This window comes from Amphiprion ocellaris, chromosome 12, assembly GCF_022539595.1.
Source record: "Amphiprion ocellaris isolate individual 3 ecotype Okinawa chromosome 12, ASM2253959v1, whole genome shotgun sequence".
NCBI classification, from domain to species: domain Eukaryota; kingdom Metazoa; phylum Chordata; class Actinopteri; family Pomacentridae; genus Amphiprion; species Amphiprion ocellaris.
The window spans coordinates 28,933,239-28,950,379 of record NC_072777.1 but is presented as its reverse complement, the minus strand read 5'-3'; the positions used below and the strand labels follow the sequence as shown (position 1 = coordinate 28,950,379).

Below are 17,141 nucleotides of genomic sequence, written 5' to 3'. Positions count from 1 at the left end.
CTTTTAAAACTTCAGTCCTCAGACTGTCTAAAGGTTCAAACTAACAGAGAACTACTCAAGAACTTTTAAGATTTCAGTCCTCAGACTGTCTGAAGGTTCAAACTAACAGAGAACTACTCAGGAACTTAGAAGATATCAGTCCTTGGACTGTCTGAAGGTTCAAACTAACAGAGAACTACTCAGGAACTTAGAGGATATCAGTCCTTGGACTGTCTGAAGGTTCAAACTAACAGAGAACTACTGTGGGACTTAGAAAATTTCAGCCCTCAGACTGTGTGAAAGCTCAGGTCCTGAGGACTCGGGAGGTGTGGAGGCTTTGGAAAGTCTTGGAACTGAGGGTTCCACCCTCCAGAACAAAGGCTGAAGTCCAGCCTCCTGAGAAAAACGGTCGAGTCGAGACTCGAGTTAAAAAAAAACTCGAAAACGACAAAAAATAGATGATAAATGCGCAAAAAAACAAAGAATTAGTATCTGAGCAAGTAGCTCAGGGGGATAAGAAGAGGACTACCAAGTGGAAGGTCGCAGGTTCAAGTCCCACCACTGGCCTTTTTCTTGCTTTGTCTTTGTCAGGATTTTCAAAAAATTTAAGAAGGGTCTGGTCTTGAACCAGCGACCTGCAGCTCCACAGGCAAATCCTTAACTCACTGAGCTACAGATCAGATGAAAAGAAGTAAATTCGTCGTCCCTTTGGCATCGTAGTTCCTGAAGTGACCACATGGGTGGAGCCAAGGCGGAGTCTGGGTGGAGTCAGGGCGGAGAGTAGGCGGGGAGGTGGGTGGCGGCCTCCCCCCTCTAGTCCCCCACCTCCCCCCACCACCCACCACACCTTCCCCCGCCTGACGAGTTTTTCGAGTCTCCACGAGTTCTTCGAGTCTCCACAGGTTTTCCCGAGTTTCTGGAGTTTCCAGGAGGTCTGAGGCAGAACAAGTTGTCATGAAGAGGTGTTGAAGTCGGCCGGGTAGAGTGACTTTTTACAGTGACTAGAAGGAAGACCACTAGAAGAGCAGGTCTTTAACCACCATCCATAAAATCCATGGAGTCGCTCCAGAGAAATGAAGGGATGTCAACTTTTATCAACCTCCATCCAGATGTTCAAGTTCATATCTTTGAGATTTTTAGCACCACAAACCTTTAGTATCACACTTTATTATCATTTATTAGGAATTTAATGGAATCCACCAGCAGATTTACTTTTTGTTGACAAACTTTATTCTTGTCGTCGTGGGACTGCAGAATTTAAAACTGTTCCTTCTATTTGACCTCATGTTTATTAGTTTTAGTGGAGAAAGTTATTTTAATTGTCGATTAATCTCTTAAAAACCAAATCATAAATTGGGTTAGTCAAGAGCTTTAAATTTCTTACTTTGTCATATTTTAAGTATGACAAAAAAATATAAAAATAAAGCGTCCTGAGACAATTTGACCTGTAACTGGCGTTATATAAATAAAATAGAATTTAAATTGTACGTATCTTGTAATGTTGGAGTAATTCAGCCATATATGTTGGAAAATACATTTTCTTTGTCCATTAATCTGTCGTTTTCTCCAGTAATTCATTTCTTGTTTTGGTTTATAAAATGTCAAACCCAAATATATTCAGTTTACTGTCATAAAAACCAAAAAGACTTACATTCATGATGCAGGAATCAGGCAGTTTTTCACTTTTTATCTTAGTTTAGTCAGAAAGATAGTTGATAATGTGTGAATTGTTGCAGCTTGTGAGCCATAGAAGGTTTTAATCTTTGGGGCCGAGTGTCAAAAAACATTTAGAAACCAACATCAAGAAAGCACTCAACAAAGGGAAATCCAACTTTTGCATGACAATGTCTAATTAAAGGACATTAATTTCCAATGTAAATGTGTGATATTCATCCTCTGGAGCTTTCTCTTCACATCGTCTTCCACCTGGACTGGTTTGGTCTGGAGCATGTGCAACAAACATTTGAAAAACTGCACTTTAACATCAATGAATGACACTGAAGTTTAATCTCTACATAAATGAGACTGAGTCTGGATGTGCTGCTCTGTCATTAACTCCTAAGTTTAGGGAAAGTTAAAACAAAAGAGGACAGTTCAGATAAGACTTGAGAATGAGCTTATTTTGAACAAACATCTCAGACTTTCTGAGCTTCAGCACCTCTAGCAAGATAATTTAACAACAAGCAACTCAAGAGATCCAGAAGTTGGAGAGAGTTAGCTTTAGCTGAGCCAAAGAACATGTGGGACGCTAACCTAGCAAACATTTCAGACTTTTCTCTGTGAATTCTGAGAAATAATTTCCTATTTAATGACAGAGCTACACATCTTAACTCAGTCTCATTAAAACAGACTCTAATTCAGTGTCATCCATCCATATTAAAGTGCAGTTACCCAAAATGTTTGATGCATGAGCTCCAACAAAACCTGTCCAGGTAGAAGGCCACTTTGACAAACAGGAAGTGGACGATTCCAAGCAGATTTATAGAAGGGGGAACCGGACTGTACTGAGTTTGGTCGAGTATAGAGGGGTGTTTTGTGGGTTTTTAAGGCTGATAATCATTATTAGTGAGACATTTGGAGTAGATATTCATTTTCAGTAAATGAAAGTATTTAAAATCTTGAGTTAAACTTAGAAGAACACAAACTCTAACAGAAAACTTTGTTGATACGTTTTTGTTTTGTTTACAGATGGTAAGTTAAAGGAGTTTTATTCGTTACGTATAACCAATCAAATCACTCCAGAAGACAGAGCAACCACAGGTAGATAAAGGTTCAGAGCCAAAGTAGTGCCATTTTTAAATGTATTTATTACCGTAAATCAGTAAAAAATAAAATACTGATAATCAGTAAATCAGTCAGCCCACAATTACTACAATTCTACAATGTATGTCTCTTTGCTTTGACTTGTTTTTTGTACAATATACGATGTATATGATGGCGTTTTTTCATACCAAAGGCTATACTATGATGTTTTCTAAGAGACATAAGATGCTACTCTGTTTGTTCTGGCCCTGAGCCGCTGCACTCCTCCTCTGTTGTTTTCTGGATTGTACTCAGCTGCATGCCTTCGTCCATCCGGCCTCCGTTGACTCGTCCCGCCTGCCGTCTCTGGAGCTGAAGCTGGACTGGAACAGACCAAAGTACAGTCCAATCACGATGCCAGCTGCCTCTCAAAAGGCTCCTTCATCTGGCAGGTGGTGGAACTTCTTCTGAGGGGAAGCTGAGCTGGTCCAGCAGAACTTTGGAGATGTGTTCCAGTGGTTGGTGGATGTGTGGGGAGATAGAGAGGGACCTTTGAATAGTTCAGAAAGGAAAACAGGGAACCCATTGGTAGTTTTAGTTTTGGGTGCTACTGCGGTGTGTTTTTGGGTTTTAAGAGGTAAACAGGAAGAGTTTTTTTTCCTATTGATTATCTTTTACTTTGTTCCTGGTTGGAATGCCCATCAATGTCAACATGAAGTTCACTTTTAGTTCTGTTTATTTATTTTTATTTTACTAACACCCATTTGATTTTAATCCCCTCACATGTTGTGTTGTTGTAAACTTACTCTTTCAAATAAATACTCGTCTAACCCTCTGGAAACCAGCGTTTGGACTGTTTTTGTGTTGTTCCTCACCTACTGACAGCTGTGGACTAAAGGCTATACTGTGACGTTTTTAGAGCGACATGCTATACTATGATGTTTGTTGGGCGACACACTATACTATAGGCTTTTTTAATTGACATATTACTGACTTTTTTTGGTTTAGTTTTTTTTGTTTCTTTTAGCAACATATAAGAATTTGAACAGTTTTAAAAGTTACTATACTTTTACTTGTGCAATGAAATTATTATTCTATGGCATTTTTTAGATGACATATTATACTCTGATGTTTTCTTGAATTACATACTATTTTGACAATATACTGCACTATGACATTTTTTGAACCACATATCATACATGACAATTTTAGGCAACATCCTATCATTTTGTGCTTTTTGAACCACATAATAATCTATGTTTTGTTTTTTTTTCTTGCCAACATGCTGTACTATGAACTACAGGCCATACTATGTTATTCTTGAGTAAAGCATACTATACTTTGACATTTTCTGAACTACATCCTATACTATGGCGTTATACACAGAGTGCTTTGGTTACGTGTTGATTTATAATCTAGATTTTTTTCTGTTTTGTTTTTTGACAGGATTACCACAGACCTGACCGTGAACACCGTTGACACCCACCTCAGGGAGACGCTGCCTAAGATCTCAAGGCTGCTTGGTCGTGGTCTTTCTGGCACGTACTCTTCCAAGATGAGCCGGGAAGTTTAACACTGATGGAATGACACCAGGTCTAAGCCGACAAACTTCCAATTCCTCCTCAACCCATAGTCTCTGGGAAACCTACATGGAGTAAGAAAAGTAGACAGAGAAGTAATTAAGTCTGTACACAACATATTAAAAAGAAATCATGCTAATAAATTAAGTACAAAGAACTGAATTCGCCAATATACTGGAGACCAGAGCTATTTAATTTGATAAGTATAACCTTGTTTAGTAACATTTCAATTATTTGAGAGCAGTCCTAAAGAACTGTCTGTAATCCCAATCATCCCTACTCATTCATATCTATGAGAACAACGATGGCTGCACATAAGGACGCCTGACGTTGATTAGCTGCGTAAATACCATTATATACAGTCTATGGTAAATACGTATGTGAATCGCATCATTGGCTGCAGCAGCCAGTCACCTGTCACTCACTGACTCACATTGAAAAATAGCACAGAATGAATTGCTATGTGTTTATTTTATTTACAATGTAGGTTGGATTTTTTTTTTTTGTGCGCAGCAGATTTTGTGTGCGTGGAGACCGTGTCAGCAGTGCGCAGCTTAGAGGGAACAGTGATGAGGACTTACACTGACAAGAACAAATAGTAAAAAAGTAAGCAAAAAATTTGAAAAAATCATAGAGTTGTAACACAATGGATCACCGATCATGTCTTTCACTGTAAACTCACTCATCCAGTGCGTCCTTAATGCCACCATTCACGCCAAAAAACATCTCCCAGATGTCGTAAAAATCAGAATCTTTCTTACTAACAATATAACTGATTTTCTCAGGAGCCAGACTTGATGTTAAGTTTTTCAACCAGTAGCCAAGAGAGGAGAAACTAATATTGTTTCAGTCCAAAGCAAACGTTTTTATGTGTCATGTTGCAGAGTTAAAATAACATGTAGGATGGTTCATTTGTCACAACTTCACAGCATGCAAGGAATCACTAAACGAAAAAGATGTATTCCAGTTAAAATCATGCCTTTAACTGACACCAGGCAGCCATATCCGGACAGGTCAGACCTTTTTTGGCAGCACAAGGAGAAGATACACAATATCAGGCAGCTGGTTTTAATATTGTGCATTAGATTTAGGTTTACTCTTGATGTTTGGGAACAAAAGCTTCCAAGTGCAGCTTCTAGCTTTGTAGCCCTTTCAGACATAACTTATAGTCCTCTTTAGCAAATTCAAGTTTGTTAAATGATGCTATTAAAGTAAAGAATCACACTCAAGAGACGCAAACAGGTCGACCTGATCATTTTCTCAGCTGGGCAATGAACCATTTTGTCTTTAAAATGTAAGAAAACGGAGAAAATGCAGTTTCCTGCATATGGATAATCAGCTTATTCTGTCTCTAAATGATAAATCCTACAACAAAAGTATTCTTGTTAATATTTTGTCAGTCAAACAGTCCATTAATAATCTCAGTATTTTAGGATGCGGAACATAAACACACAAAAAGCACACGTAAGGCATAATATCTATAAAGGTCTGCCAAAAATTCTCTTCTGACACAACAAAACTGCATGTTTTAAGGGAAGCTCCAGGTTTCTGTTTCTAAAGGATCACAAATATGCTTTAAATGAACAAATCTTTGCCATTTGTTTTATTATTTCTCCACTGTTACTTTTTAGTCAATGAATCATATATCAGATGGACGGTACTTGTAACCCAGGGACCCAAAAATAGAGGAGAAGCTTCAAATATATTGTAAAAATGTCATATTTTAACCCAAAACACAATATTTTTCGAAATCTCACCAGTTAAGTGGTATCCAAACTTAACCAAGCTTCTAACTTGTAGCTATCATTGTAAGTGTGGATGAAAGTGGGATGTTTTTCTACATCCTACCAAAAAAGAAGTGAAAACGCACTTTAAATCTAAGGATAAATGTCCCAAACTAGACCCAAACTCCTGTCTTTTGGGTTAAAGTTTTGTTGCTACCTTTCCAACTATGTCACACCCTTTGGAGAGAAAATACAAAAATACCTTCAAAACATAACATAAAATGCAGCTTAAATGCACAAAACCTCATTTTCAGGAGACACTATTGTAGACACACATCACAAAACCACCATCTTTGGATGTCAGTGTCATTTTTAAGTCCATTTTAGGGCCACACTTTAAAACTAAAACACAATATTTTACTGCTGTATCATCAACATCCCTGCATTTGTTTTGTTTTACAGATTATTTATGCAGACATCTCCACATTTAGGTGCATCTGATCTGGTTCCGGCCCGTTCCCCGCTGTCTCGGCTCGGTATTTTCCTTGGCGGGCTGGCTCAACGCTGCTGCTGGGAGACTGTTAGGATTAATGCTGCCGACTGACACTAATCTCATTGTGGTTAAAGCTTTGGAGAGGCTGTGTTCACCCACTTCACTCTCGCTCCCAAACACCGGCATTTGTGGCACCAATCTGCTGGGATGTTCGCGCCCAGGGAGGGATTTATGTGGCGGATTCTGTCGCTCGCTGCACTTCTCATGGCTGTTTTGATTGGATTTTTAAATATCTATTGTATAAACTCTTGAAAAAGTAAAGTGTAGATCAAAGAAATGCAAATAAACACACAAGAATCATATTAAAACACATAAATACTTGTTAAGTTTCTGTGTTTTTTTACTTGGATTACTGGTATTTTCCTGCAGGGTTTCTCTCCAAGCTTTTCATTTTAAGTGGTGCAAGTCCTCATCTGAATGAATAATGAAGCCTCCCTGTTCGTGGTGAATGATATCCGCTGCTTTTATCAACTTCAGAAGCTGCTGTCACTATATTTAGCCTATATATCCTGCTGTGTTTCCATGGCTACAACAGTTAAAGTGAGCTGAAGGCAGCAAACCTATACAATCTACATGCTCTGAAATCATGGTGTCTCCACACCTGGGCCTCTTATGAAATTTCCACACACAACCTGCATCCCGTTTAGAGAAGTTTTCCAAAACAATGCGAGTCGGTCTTGGAGTAATGAGTATTTTCACCATCAACCACTTTTATTTAAATACCTGAAAATTTAAATCTCCGCGGGTAACTCAAACCAGACAGCTTCAACTCGGAACAAAAGGATAATAAAAGTTCACTCGAATGAAAACCAGGGGTGTGACTCAACTTTTAAAGATTGGAGAAAGATGGCAATTACTGAAACTGGACACCCAAGAAGTTTTGAAGATCTGTTCATCGATTTTTAACTGACTATTACAACAAAAGAAAGTGAAAAAGTCAGGCAGCAGAAGAAACAAGTTTATCAAAAATCATGATTTTAGCTTCTCTCAAAATAAACGTAACTGGCTTGCATTATAGACGTCTAAAATGCTCCACACATAGAAAACAGCTCATAAAATCACTTGGTTTCAGGTGAATCTGACATTAGAACGCCTTATTTCACTCTTTTTAAAGTCATTTTTAGTATAACAGCTGCTACACTGCAGTACCTGAGTGGAGACTAGAAGCTTCTCTGTGCACAGCCGACTAGCTAGCATGCATGTGAGGCAGATATGGATGAATGTCAGTAAATAAAGATATTATTCACCAATAGAACAGATGTTTAGGATGTTTAGCAGGTGAGGCGTTTTCAATACTTTTTAAATTTAACCTCTAAGAGATGCTCTGAATTCACATGGAGATTATTTTAAGTCTAATTATTGATGCAAAGATGAGTAAATTAGCAGGAATGTAACACAATATTTAAGAAAAGGCAGAGCTGTGCTTGTTTAAATGTGAAACTTAATCAAAACTCAATGAATAATTGTGATAAATAATCATGATATCAATATTGATATATAAAATCTATTTGGCTCATAATCGTGCAGCCCCAGTAGAAGTGATAGTAAGTGGATACCAAAAAACATCAAAAAGCATTGCTAAACTATATCATAGTTCCTACAGAATGGAAGATCAGGCTAAGAATACATTTTACATCAAATCTAAGTGGGAAAAGGAAATGAATATCATGAAATTCAGAAGATAAGTGGCATTATATAAATGTAGAACAACAGACGACTACACTGCAGAAAGTATTAACTGAAAACTATAATTAATTTCTCTATTGCGTCTAAAATAAAGAATTTTAAAGCTAACAAACATGTTTCGGGCTCTTCTGGAGTTGCCCAAAGGTGGAGGGAATTCAGTTTTTAATGTGGTATCAGATGTGTCATCCCCAGGATGTGTTTCATTTTATACCTGGGAAATGTGACTAAAGTGGTGCAGAAGGAAAATGATTATTTGGCTAAATTTATCCTCACAGCTGGCAGGAAAACTGTTAGAACTAACTGTCTGCATACAGAGTCAACAAGATAATGGTTAGATATAATACAGGAAATATTTGTGATGGTAAAAATGTTGTGTAGCTACTAAAGAACTGTAAGTTCTTCTTTGCAGTTGTATGTTTCGATGTTACGCCTTTATTGTACCTTTTTATCGATCAGTCGTAACGTTAAAACCACAGACAGGTCGAGTGAAAAACGCTGATCATCACGTTACGATCCAGTGTTCGGATGTTACTTTGACATGTATTTACAAGGTCATTCTCCATGCCAGCTCCTTCCTCCACCCCACAACGCCACAAAAACTGGCGAACTTCCTTAGGTGGCAGATCCACCAGACTTACTACTACATGTGGCAGGAGAAGTTTGACTCCAGAGCTGAAGGTTTTCTGATAAAACTGGAGAGCAGTGCATCTTTAGACACCAAAAAGACTGCTCAGGAACAGCTTGAGGAACATGAGCAACAGTCTGGGGCGTAGACTAAGGCCTTCATACTCCCCAGATCCCAATCAGATTGAGCATCCAAGGGAACAACCTCAAAGGAACTCTCTAATGGATTAAAGCTGTTTGGGCAGCATGAGGGAACCTAAACAATGCTAGGCTGGTGGTTTTATTGGTATATAAACACAATTAAGACTCAAAGTTTTGAAACGACCTTCATTTTGTCCCCAAAAAGTAAGACTGTAGTAGGAAAGGTTGCCAGTTTGAAGTCTATGCAAGGCGGTAGGAGGAGAGGATGGAAGTGAACGTTAGCAACAGAACTTTAACACAGGAGACCAGAGTTTAAGGCCCATATAGGAACATTACTCTAAAATTTAACTAATTTTCCCTCACTGTTTGGTTTGATTAAGGCACCAGAACTACACCGTTTGGGTTAAAATTTGACTTTCTCACAGCATGTTTGAAGCTTCTCCATTTTCCATTTTCTGGGTTACCACGGTGACAAGTGGCTTCAAATCAAATCTATGATTGGTTGGCTGGAAAGGAGCAACAGTTGGACAGAAACACAATAAAAGGCAAAGACAAGCTGATTAGAAATGTATTTGTCATACATCACAAACAAATATAATTCAGCAGAAAATACATTTCACTCAAATTTAATTGAGAATGCAGCTCTGTTGTATAATAATGTAATTTCTGGAAGAAGAACACCTGATATTGTATTTATAATGTATAAACTAAGTTTGATTTTCACTAAAACTGGGCTCATTAAACTCTGCAAAGCTGCTTTTCAGTTGCACATAATCACAGTTACTCAGCTTTACTGTCTTTTAAATGATTAAACTCAAGGCTAACCGTAAAACTTAATTTGCACCACGTGTGAATTATTTAAACCTGACCTCAGCAGCGTCCCTCAGATCACGACGTTCCCAGAAAACAGCTGAGCTCAGAGGCCGATGACGACGCTTTTCTCTGCGGCTTTCAGCTCCGTCGGTTCATGTTGCCAGTGTCCTCGTCTAAAGGCCAGGTCAGTGCTGGTACAGAGCTGTTTGTAGTAAACAGCCAAGAGACAGAGAAAGAAAAAGAAAGTTCCAAAACAGAGCATGAGGGAGCTTTGAGGGGCATCACGCTCCTGTGACTTCCAAATGTCACCAGGAAACTAATGAACTTTCGAAGACTGTGCAAGAAACTTTATAAATCCACAAATTATCTGCAGTAAATTCCAGCTTCCAGCTTAAATGTTATTCACATCAAAAAATAAAGGACGTTAACTTTCACATTCATTTGGCTTTAATCAGCGGAACCAGCAGCTCTTAACTGCTTGACCTCCGCAGGTCATTTCCTTCACCTGCAACTGGAGAAAATGAGAAATCCAGAGAGACTCGGAGCTTTTCTCTTTTATGTAGGTCGACTTCCTCGGTCAGGTGTGGCTCGGAGGGATCCAGTGAGCGGCCGGGATCTGAACCAGCGCCTCCGAGGAGCAACTCGTAAATCCTCCGTCCTCCTCTGGTCTGACCGCCGACGTCACTGTCAATCTGCTGCAACACATCGGCCTCCTTTCACTTAAAGCAAGATTTATATCACATTTACAATAAAGCCCAGCTGGACTTAAAACATAAAGCGGCACACTGAGGACGGCGAACACGACCGGGGCCTCCTGATCAATATAACAGCTGCTAACTGCTAACTGCTAACAGGCCGACACAGGGATCAGATAAATATGAGCAAATGTAGCATAAAATTCGCCTCAGTCTGCTCTCATGTAGCTGTAATGTAAAGTCTAAATGAGTTTCACCTGATGCTCCTCTGGTTCTGTAACATAAGACACGCTGAGGCTTTAAATGAATCATCTTTTACCACCTTCTGTCTGCAGAAACAGTAAAACTGAACATTTTATGACGTTATGTCTGCATCAGAGAGAGTTTTCTCAGTATAAAGTCCTAATTCTGAATGTTGTTGTGCTCTTTGATGCAAAAAAAGACAAATTAAACCAAGGTGCTCCTTAAAATATCTGTATGATCCTGCTACGTTGTAGCTAGAGTAATAAGAAGGAAGGGTGTAGTTCAGTGGTGTTGCTCCTGCCTGAGTGATTTCCCGAACATATGTACATAGAACTACAATTTTCAAAGTCAAATTGAGATTTATGAGGATTTTTTCTGTGACCAGAAGGTTTCTTCTGGCTGGAAATGACATAAACGAGGAAAAATCCAGTATTTTCTCTATTTTTTATTTTTTTTTCTACTCTAATCTTATTTAGCTCTTTTTTTTAACTTGCTATGACGAGTCTTATTTATATTATCTTATTATTTTTCTCATGTTATTTTGTTTTCTGAGCAATATCCGGCCAAACTACTTTCTTTGGGATTAATGACGTCTTATCTTATCTAAAACATTGTTCTTAGAGATGTTGGTGATGAATTTAACTGTTTCCATTTTTTTCTTCCTTTTTTTTTAAATAAAAATGCAATATCTAAAATTATTCATACCCCTGTCAAAGCCTGTATTTACCTTCACATCAATCAAACAGTTATTAAAATTGCGATCGAGCTTTCTTCATTTCTCCACTGGGATTTTGTTTCACTCCTCTGTGTTCATCTCCAGCTCTTTGAGATTAAAGGCTTCCTCATCATCACTCTGGTCTTCAGTTCCTCCACAGTTTCTCAGTGGGATTCAGGTCCAGCATCTTCATATTATTTTTTGTTCACCACTTTTCCACTTTGGCTCTTTGTTTCAGATCATTGTCTTGTTGGAAGCTCCATTGCTGTCCAAGGACCAGTTTTTCTGTAGACTGCTTGATGTTTTCCTCCATAATCTTAATATCATCCTCTTTTCTCATGATGTCGTTTACTTTGACAAGGTTTTCTGGTCCATTGGATCCCAAACAACCTATATATGCATGTGTAGTTGGGCTTGAATTCATTCTTCTGTCTTTGAGTCCAAACAACAATCTTTATCTGATCCAACCACAGAACTGATGGGCGGCAGCTTTCTTCTTTGTCCAGATAAGTTTTTCTGTGTCTGTCATGTAGACCAGCCTTATTCAGTGTCTGACTGAGATGTTTCAACCTGAAGTGCTCACATTCATCAGGATGTTCTTGGCGGTGATCCTTGGATTCATCTTCTGTCTACTTTTGTCCTTCTACCAGCCCGTTGAGATTCGTAAGTGTTGAAGTCGTTGCACTCCTACTACTGAACCCTAAAAACACTTGGATATAACCTTCTGTCTTGAAAGGTCTTGTGAGCAGCATCTATCTCACTAAGCTCTTTGGTTTGAGCCAACTAGACACCTTCTGCATCAGCTGTTCTCTATTTATAGTGTATTAGAATACTAAAAAACATGGTTTAACTTACCGGGGCCAGTCGGAATTAAGTGGGAACAGTTTCAGGGGGATATGATTAATTTTGGACTCTTTAACAATAAAGTCATTTGTTTATGTCATTTCCAGCCAGCAGAACCCTATCTGTCAAATAAATATTTACAATGAATCAGAATTTTGCTTGAGTATGAATAATTTGGGGATTAACTGTACATTTTTCAGATCATTTGCTCTGAGCCTTGGAAAAGACACAAGCTCCTACACTTTTTAACACTCCTGCAAGGAAATATCACAACAAAAAAGACAGTTTAAACTAAGGTGTGACTTCAAGATATCTTTGTCTGTATTTTTCTCTACATAGTTTAATTTTGCATCGGAAATTAAATTTGCATTGCACAAAAAGAGTAACGCTAACAAACAACAGCTTAAGTGAAAGCGGGAAACTTTCTGAACCACAATTTGATGTCATTTTGAAAACAAAGCTTGTATTTTGATCTATTTGTCCAGCTACATATGAGCCTAATTCTGAAGATGGACAACCAGAGTTCAGACTGATATGATCTTATGGTTTGTTTTGCAGAACAACAGATGATATTGGAGCCAAAATATGCGAATGTTTCATCCATTCGGCACACTGCATTCTGTTAAATAATGTTTCCCACATTGTTCCTCTTTTCACAAATTCAGAAAGTGTTAACACCTGCTTCCTCGGCCCACCGTGAGCTGAAGTATTTTAAAAATATCTGGTCAGTTCTGGGGCCAGTAGTTCTAAATATTGATGATTTCAGACTTGGAAACATTGACAGTATGATGTCTTTGTGATGCATTTCCATTTGTCTGGATCATGTGTAAAATTAAGCTGTGTCATCGCTGATTTACTTAAATAATCATGTGCATGCTTGCTTTTCTTGCCGCCATTATCAACGTGTGGCAAGATCATAAACTTCTTTTACTTCTTTTATTAAAAGAGTAGAAAAAAAACTTTCTGCTGTAAAAAACAAAACAGGCAAACCAAGTTAACCCTCCGTGGTGCTAAAAGAAGACAGCATTAGCTACTTTTCATCACTTTTCTTACTATATCTAATCTTATTGATAGGAATAATGTTAAATACAATTCATCACAGTGTTGTATAAATGTTGTATTAGTTGATGCCAAACAGCTATGGTGTCGTTTTCACACTACAGTTCCTGATATTTTAAGACTTCTGCGGTTGAACCTCAGTTAAAGTTAATTTTAGTGGTTCCTTGTCATCCAGAGAGCAGCTTTCTGTTAAATGGATTTTCGAAACAGGTTAGAAAGTGAAACTTTTTTAACCAGCTGTTTAAAGACATTGATTTAATGTTTACATTTAGATGGTATAGTGAAAATTTCCATCCTGTAATGCGCAAATAAACAATTTTGGAACATACTAACAACAAGAAAGCGGTCTAGTAAGGAGGAGCAGTAAGAACATTGATGGTCCAATCAGGGATCACACAGCTTCATTATTAACCTGCATCCCATTCTACTGGGCTAACCTGCTGTTACATATAAAAACATGCTACAGAATCATGCTTCTTATACTGGCAGGGCTGAGAGAACACTCAACCTTCGGAGTAATCTATAACCGTTAAGTATTTGCACATTATAACAGCAAGAACAATTTCTGATTTTACATTTATGTATAAAACTGCTTTTAGTTTTATAAGCTTCTTGTTGGCAGCAAACAGCCTATATAATTCCACTTTCATGAGATTTTGTGTGAAACATTAAATGCACTGAAATTACATCTCCATGTAGCCGAAGCCCAGTCTAAAAAAATTATTACAGCTCCATTGGTGGGTATTATTGTCAGAAAAATCCTGTAAAATTGTGAGATGTTTTAGAGGGTTATTGTTGCGATGGGACTTTATATTTAGCAGAGGTGTATTGGCAGTAGTTTTGGTGGCTCAGCTTGACTAAGTAGTGTTATAGGGTAAATAAAAGCAAACAATGACAGAAACCAACAGAAAACAGTAACTCATGCATGCACAGGGAGAAGATACAAACTCCATGCAGAAAGATCCCAGCTTTGGTGCATGTAGGAGGTCAAACCAACACTGTTGAGACTACAGGACAACAAAATCTACCAAAGCAGAAAAGAATAGACTAAAAACACATAGACATCCCTCAGTTTTACAGGCTTTACAGTTAAACTTGCATGTTTTCACACAGTGGACCAATGTAGCTGTTGCACAATTTGGTGTAAGTCAGCTTTTGTAGAGCAGATTTCAATATGAGTTTGCAGAAAAATCCTCAGACTACAACTATACTAAAATCCTAAAAAGCCTAATCAGATTTGTGCTTTATGGCACTTTGACATTGTATTTAGCTGGTTGGAAAGACGTTCAACAACCCATTTTTTAACTATAAATCGATGCTCACATCTACTACTGGGCATAATCAAGGCTATTAGGATTGACAGTAGGCGGTTTTCCACTACAGGAATTCGAGAAAGGTGCAATGTGGTGTGAAATCTTACTAATTAACTCTTTTAGCCTCCATTGCATTGTACAACCTTGTAGACTTTTAGAATAGTTTCAACCACAACATTAACTTTAAGTGTAGCAAAACAGCAACAAATAGTAGTTAATGGACTTAACTCCGGCTTTATGTTGAAAAAGAACAATGGAGGTTTGCTATGTTGGCCTGTATGGTGAATTTCACAATGTTGATGGCAGTTAGAGAGCAGAAAATTAATATTCAGCAAAGGCTTTTAGTCCTTGAGTTTTACCAATCAGTTCTTCAGGAGCATCAACCCTGGAGTCGATACTTTTCTCTCCCATGAAAAACATTTTGAAAAGAGGTTCTACTGGGACGGTTCCTGCAATCCGAACACCCACGAAGATTCAGGCCTCACTAAAACAGCCTAATGCTGCATGTCGTACAGGCTCTAAATCCCCTCAAGGCAAATCTGTGATTAAGAGCCGTACTAGCATAAATAAAGTTGACTTGTCCTAACAAAGAGGCTGCATATTTATCCAGGACTTGATGTCATTAATTTCAACTTGTATTACAGATGCGTTCACATCCACGGTAGCTTTCCGTCTTTGTTTTCAGATGACTCATAAAAAGAATGAGATAAACCCATAAGGCTGACGTCACTGCAGCAAGTCCTGCTTCATTTTTATTACGGCATTCTTCACATTCCATCCACAACAATAGATATTCTCGTGTCCGCTCTCTGACCGATCAACCTGTTTATACTTCCTCGTTGGATCACAGTTTATTCACGAGAAGCGGCCAGAATGGTGAGAACAGGAACTGTGGCTTTCTCCGGCAGCGTCCCTCGAACCCACAAACAACTGGACGGGCATCTGAGGGACAATCTGAAGCTCAGAGAGGAAGCAGAGGAGACTTATGTGCTTTCTTCAACTTCCAATGACACCCACATACAAGCTCGCAGCCGCACAAACGCACACATACACTCACATCAAAGCTTTTTGGACGAAGGCTTGAAGTAAAACCTGGTCGGTCGGTGGCCTCGTGTTGTTGGAAAGCAGAAGAGCTTTGATGCAGCTTCTTAATATATGCAGGGTCCCAGCTTGTGGTTTGGAGAACGAGTCCAAATAGCTTCGGTATGAGCCGCACCAAAGCAGTTGGTTTGTTGCAGGCTCCAGTTGCCGCTTGGCATTGCATAAGAGTGCAAGAATACAATGTTTTTTCAGCGAGGCATGTTATAAATAAAACCGCAGAAAGCATTTGTTGACAGCAGCTTAACTCAGCCTCAGCTCCTTCACGGGAAGTGTATGTGACTGCAGACATCGTGCGACATGTGTTTTTAAGTTTTACAAAGCGCGGTTTTACAGTTTCCCCCCACATTATTCATATGCGTTCATATATTTCTTCTATTTTTCAGCTATATTGAACATTAAATGGGTCATTTGTGGGTAAATATGTATCTAGAGCGTCAATAAAAGCCACAGCCATCTGACACTGACAGCATTATGATATAGGAGGGTTTGATTCAGCTGTGTGAAAAAGCACATACATGTTTTCCTCAACAGAGTTCCGTGTTATCAGCTGTGTTCACCTGTTATAAACTGCAATTGTCACACTTTTTATAGCAGTTTCATGCAGGCTGAGCTGGAGACATGTGGCTATAAAAGGAGATAAGCGAGGTAATATTCATGATTAGGAGCCATTACTGGCAAACCTGCAATAACAGACTTAAATCAACCATCCAGAGTCAAATCTAAACATGTGAACGAGGCACAAAGATTCTGTTTTTAATCACCTCATTAAATGACAAAGAATCATGAACCCTGCAAAGTCAACAAGTAGCAGAGTCGGAGGGCACATAGACACAGAAAAAAAGAGCCCGAGCCAATGCCATTGTGTCTCTCTGGGCTCTTTGGAGACACAACAGGTGTGTCAATATGACAAGCATTCAGCCGATCCACCGTGTCTGCCTCATATAAACACTGAATAAATATAGATGCTCTCCATTTTCACTCTCAGCAGCGCACAGCTAGCACACGAAAACAAGAGGATGGAGTGCAAACACTCGGAGAGCATGTAGAGTTCAGGGGAAAATCACAGAAACAGAGGCATGATGGTGAATTTTACACCAAGTTTCTGGCCTTCAATTCACAGAAATGTCCATTAAAATTCATATTTCTGCTTTTGTTTGAGTTACTGTGACAGATTTTATCAGATGGATCAAAAATCAAACCACAAATTAGTCAGTGTCACTCAAGCAACTGAGAAAAATGGATGGATTTGTGTTTCAAAGTATTTTTAACACAGAAAAAACACTTCCACAGTTCATCAGCTCAACACTAATTACAGTATTCAGTGTTGTGG

General features: G+C 38.6%; 2 long non-coding RNA genes across 2 annotated transcripts; both read right to left on the bottom strand.

Moving 5' to 3' along the window:
- Positions 1-2,768: 2,768 nt before the first annotated feature.
- Positions 2,769-4,552, bottom strand: LOC129350157 (uncharacterized). The gene is made up of 2 exons (XR_008603451.1): positions 4,208-4,552; positions 2,769-3,271 (listed from the first exon to the last, which is right to left on the bottom strand). It is a non-coding gene; the product is annotated as an uncharacterized LOC129350157 (long non-coding RNA).
- A 9,085-nt stretch (positions 4,553-13,637) lies between these two features.
- Positions 13,638-16,189, bottom strand: LOC129350240 (uncharacterized). The gene is made up of 2 exons (XR_008603592.1): positions 15,768-16,189; positions 13,638-15,664 (listed from the first exon to the last, which is right to left on the bottom strand). It is a non-coding gene; the product is annotated as an uncharacterized LOC129350240 (long non-coding RNA).
- Positions 16,190-17,141: the final 952 nt, after the last annotated feature.